The sequence below is a fragment of the Hyla sarda genome, unplaced genomic scaffold, assembly GCF_029499605.1.
Source record: "Hyla sarda isolate aHylSar1 unplaced genomic scaffold, aHylSar1.hap1 scaffold_2682, whole genome shotgun sequence".
Lineage (NCBI taxonomy): Eukaryota > Metazoa > Chordata > Amphibia > Anura > Hylidae > Hyla > Hyla sarda.
In genome coordinates, this window is record NW_026609377.1 from 1 (window position 1) to 4,982 (window position 4,982).

A 4,982-nucleotide genomic window follows, 5' to 3' on the forward strand; every position below is an offset into this window, starting at 1 on the left:
ATTTAACCCACACAGGTAAGTCCAATGGGGTGCAGGCATGTCCTCTATGCTTACAGCTTCCCGTGGGTGTTGGTTTGATACCGTTTGGGGACAGCCAAGGAGGCATCTGCAGGCAACAAAGGTAGGTGTGTGCTTGTGTGTGTGTTTCCTATGCAGATCCTAAGCCCAGTGTCACATGCAAGTAGGAGGAGTAAGAAGGGTTCCTGGCAAATCCGGGTTATGGATTGCATTTAAAAAGGCCCCGTGGGAGTGCAATGGGCCCCTGTCTTGCTGCTTAGCAATAATGGTATGGGTTTAGGTTCTGCTGTGTGTACTGGTGGTTGACTGCCCCCCAGCCCAGAGTGTGCATGGAAAATTGTCTGGCAGCCTCCCTGACAGCAAGCAGTGATAGTGCCCATGAAGGGGACCTTGTTGGGCCCGCCCCTTTCACGGTTATCGCTTCTCGGCCTTTTGGCTAAGATCAAGTGTAGTATCTGTTCTTATCAGTTTAATATCTGATACGTCCCCTATCTGGGGACCATATATTAAATGGATTTTTGAGAACGGGGGCCGATTTCGAAGCTTGCTTCCGTCGCCCTATGCATTGACCCGATATGGCAGTATCTTCGGGTACAGTGCACCACCCCCTTACAGGGTTAAAAAGAAAGATTCCTACTTTCATTGCTACCTGCTTGCTGGCTAGCCAGCTAGCCAGCCCTGTGGGCCTTGCTGCTGCTGCAGCCAAAAAACAAAAGGTGGTGCTGCTGCTGCTTCTGCTGCTTCTGCTTCTGCTTGTGTCTGGCCCCTGTTGGAGCGTCCAGGCACAGGACTTCTGCTGCTGCTGACTAAATGGCCTCCTTAATTGGATCATTTGAGTAGCCAGCACACCTGTGCAGGTAGGGCATGACATGATAGGCAGCTGCCTTGATAGCGGGTGGGTGCTGAATGTTCCTAATTGACAAAATAAGATTAATGCTTATGAAGAAATATAAAATCTCATCCCTTCCCCAATATCGCGCCACACCCCTACCCCTTAATTCCCTGGTTGAACGTGATGGACATATGTCTTTTTTCGACCGTACTAACTATGTAACTATGTAACATAACATGGGGGGGGGGGGGTCTCCTGGCTGTTCACACAGGTGTGTCATTGCTGTACATTGACCATGCATTGCTTCTGTGGTATTGCAAAGGCAAAGACAAATGCTTCCAGCCATCCATTGCACTAATGGATTGGTCATCAGCTGGCTGTCTATGTCCCGCATCAATATAGACCAAAGTACAGAGGGTTAGGCTATGCTATTGTGCACCTACCTGATGCATCAGAAGGTGCGAGGCCCTTGCTAAATTCTGTGCACAGACTTTGAGATCTATGCTTTAGACTGTATCTAAACCTGCTCCAACATGGACTGACATTCTGGCCTACTTTCAGCCGATGCGACTTGTCTGTCGCTGAACAGTCGCTTTTTATGTATTCAGCACCTATGTATAATGTTGTAAAAATGCTCTAGAAGCTAAAGTCGCAGAAATGTCACACATATTTGGCCTGCAACTTTCTGTGCGACAAATTCAGACAGGAAAAATCAGTATAAATCCTTAGAAAATTATCCCCCAGTGTCTCCATCTGCTGGCGGTATTGAATAAGCATTGCTGCACTGATGGGGTATGCATTAGACGAAAAAAAAGAAGAAAAAGAAGAATAATACGCCCAGAAAAGAGGCGAAAAGGAGAAAAACGTAAAAAAACGTGAAAAAAAAGTAAGAGGAAGAGAAGGGAAAAAAAGGTGGAAATGGGTTTAAAAGTGATTTCGGCGGAGAAATATATATATATATATATATATATATATATATATATATATATATGCACACACACACATAGATATAAACGTATTCTCCGTTGAGATATTGCAGCCGCTGCTGTGTCCAGGCCCAGGAGCCTTAGCACTGTGCTGTGATGTCACTCAATACCACTGACATCACTAGGTGTAAACAACATCTCTCCTTTGCTGTGTATGTGACTATGGAGCTGTTTGGTGATGTCGTCTATTACGGCCTTCATAGAAGCAACAGGAGATTGTTGCATCCATCTTGAACCCTCAGAACTACAGTGCTATGATGTCACTCACTTCCACAGGCCTTGCAGAGTGTAAACAACAACAACCCAGCTTTGTTGTGTATGTAACCAAAGGGATTTGTGATGTCACCTAGAACCTTCACAGCAGCGACAGCTTTATGAGGAGCATCAGCACTGCTCTGCCTGAGCAGAACCATCACCGCCATAGGTTGTCAAATAACCCGGATTTAACCCACACAGGTAAGTCCAATGGGGTGCAGGCATGTCCTCTATGCTTACAGCTTCCCGTGGGTGTTGGTTTGATACCGTTTGGGGACAGCCAAGGAGGCATCTGCAGGCAACAAAGGTAGGTGTGTGCTTGTGTGTGTGTTTCCTATGCAGATCCTAAGCCCAGTGTCACATGCAAGTAGGAGGAGTAAGAAGGGTTCCTGGCAAATCCGGGTTATGGATTGCATTTAAAAAGGCCCCGTGGGAGTGCAATGGGCCCCTGTCTTGCTGCTTAGCAATAATGGTATGGGTTTAGGTTCTGCTGTGTGTACTGGTGGTTGACTGCCCCCCAGCCCAGAGTGTGCATGGAAAATTGTCTGGCAGCCTCCCTGACAGCAAGCAGTGATAGTGCCCATGAAGGGGACCTTGTTGGGCCCGCCCCTTTCACGGTTATCGCTTCTCGGCCTTTTGGCTAAGATCAAGTGTAGTATCTGTTCTTATCAGTTTAATATCTGATACGTCCCCTATCTGGGGACCATATATTAAATGGATTTTTGAGAACGGGGGCCGATTTCGAAGCTTGCTTCCGTCGCCCTATGCATTGACCCGATATGGCAGTATCTTCGGGTACAGTGCACCACCCCCTTACAGGGTTAAAAAGAAAGATTCCTACTTTCATTGCTACCTGCTTGCTGGCTAGCCAGCTAGCCAGCCCTGTGGGCCTTGCTGCTGCTGCAGCCAAAAAACAAAAGGTGGTGCTGCTGCTGCTTCTGCTGCTTCTGCTTCTGCTTGTGTCTGGCCCCTGTTGGAGCGTCCAGGCACAGGACTTCTGCTGCTGCTGACTAAATGGCCTCCTTAATTGGATCATTTGAGTAGCCAGCACACCTGTGCAGGTAGGGCATGACATGATAGGCAGCTGCCTTGATAGCGGGTGGGTGCTGAATGTTCCTAATTGACAAAATAAGATTAATGCTTATGAAGAAATATAAAATCTCATCCCTTCCCCAATATCGCGCCACACCCCTACCCCTTAATTCCCTGGTTGAACGTGATGGACATATGTCTTTTTTCGACCGTACTAACTATGTAACTATGTAACATAACATGGGGGGGGGGGGGTCTCCTGGCTGTTCACACAGGTGTGTCATTGCTGTACATTGACCATGCATTGCTTCTGTGGTATTGCAAAGGCAAAGACAAATGCTTCCAGCCATCCATTGCACTAATGGATTGGTCATCAGCTGGCTGTCTATGTCCCGCATCAATATAGACCAAAGTACAGAGGGTTAGGCTATGCTATTGTGCACCTACCTGATGCATCAGAAGGTGCGAGGCCCTTGCTAAATTCTGTGCACAGACTTTGAGATCTATGCTTTAGACTGTATCTAAACCTGCTCCAACATGGACTGACATTCTGGCCTACTTTCAGCCGATGCGACTTGTCTGTCGCTGAACAGTCGCTTTTTATGTATTCAGCACCTATGTATAATGTTGTAAAAATGCTCTAGAAGCTAAAGTCGCAGAAATGTCACACATATTTGGCCTGCAACTTTCTGTGCGACAAATGCAGACAGGAAAAATCAGTATAAATCCTTAGAAAATTATCCCCCAGTGTCTCCATCTGCTGGCGGTATTGAATAAGCATTGCTGCACTGATGGGGTATGCATTAGACGAAAAAAAAGAAGAAAAAGAAGAATAATACGCCCAGAAAAGAGGCGAAAAGGAGAAAAACGTAAAAAAACGTGAAAAAAAAGTAAGAGGAAGAGAAGGGAAAAAAAGGTGGAAATGGGTTTAAAAGTGATTTCGGCGGAGAAATATATATATATATATATATATATATATATATATATGCGCACACACACACATAGATATAAACGTATTCTCCGTTGAGATATTGCAGCCGCTGCTGTGTCCAGGCCCAGGAGCCTTAGCACTGTGCTGTGATGTCACTCAATACCACTGACATCACTAGGTGTAAACAACATCTCTCCTTTGCTGTGTATGTGACTATGGAGCTGTTTGGTGATGTCGTCTATTACGGCCTTCATAGAAGCAACAGGAGATTGTTGCATCCATCTTGAACCCTCAGAACTACAGTGCTATGATGTCACTCACTTCCACAGGCCTTGCAGAGTGTAAACAACAACAACCCAGCTTTGTTGTGTATGTAACCAAAGGGATTTGTGATGTCACCTAGAACCTTCACAGCAGCGACAGCTTTATGAGGAGCATCAGCACTGCTCTGCCTGAGCAGAACCATCACCGCCATAGGTTGTCAAATAACCCGGATTTAACCCACACAGGTAAGTCCAATGGGGTGCAGGCATGTCCTCTATGCTTACAGCTTCCCGTGGGTGTTGGTTTGATACCGTTTGGGGACAGCCAAGGAGGCATCTGCAGGCAACAAAGGTAGGTGTGTGCTTGTGTGTGTGTTTCCTATGCAGATCCTAAGCCCAGTGTCACATGCAAGTAGGAGGAGTAAGAAGGGTTCCTGGCAAATCCGGGTTATGGATTGCATTTAAAAAGGCCCCGTGGGAGTGCAATGGGCCCCTGTCTTGCTGCTTAGCAATAATGGTATGGGTTTAGGTTCTGCTGTGTGTACTGGTGGTTGACTGCCCCCCAGCCCAGAGTGTGCATGGAAAATTGTCTGGCAGCCTCCCTGACAGCAAGCAGTGATAGTGCCCATGAAGGGGACCTTGTTGGGCCCGCCCCTTTCACGGTT

At 46.8% G+C, this 4,982-nt stretch overlaps 2 non-coding genes across 2 annotated transcripts; both read left to right on the forward strand.

Moving 5' to 3' along the window:
• The first annotated feature begins 434 nt into the window (after nucleotides 1-434).
• On the forward strand, nucleotides 435-625 carry LOC130324916 (U2 spliceosomal RNA). The gene has a single exon (XR_008869822.1). It is a non-coding gene; the product is annotated as a U2 spliceosomal RNA (small nuclear RNA).
• A 2,086-nt stretch (nucleotides 626-2,711) lies between these two features.
• Nucleotides 2,712-2,902, forward strand: LOC130324929 (U2 spliceosomal RNA). The gene has a single exon (XR_008869832.1). It is a non-coding gene; the product is annotated as a U2 spliceosomal RNA (small nuclear RNA).
• The last annotated feature ends 2,080 nt before the right edge of the window (nucleotides 2,903-4,982 follow it).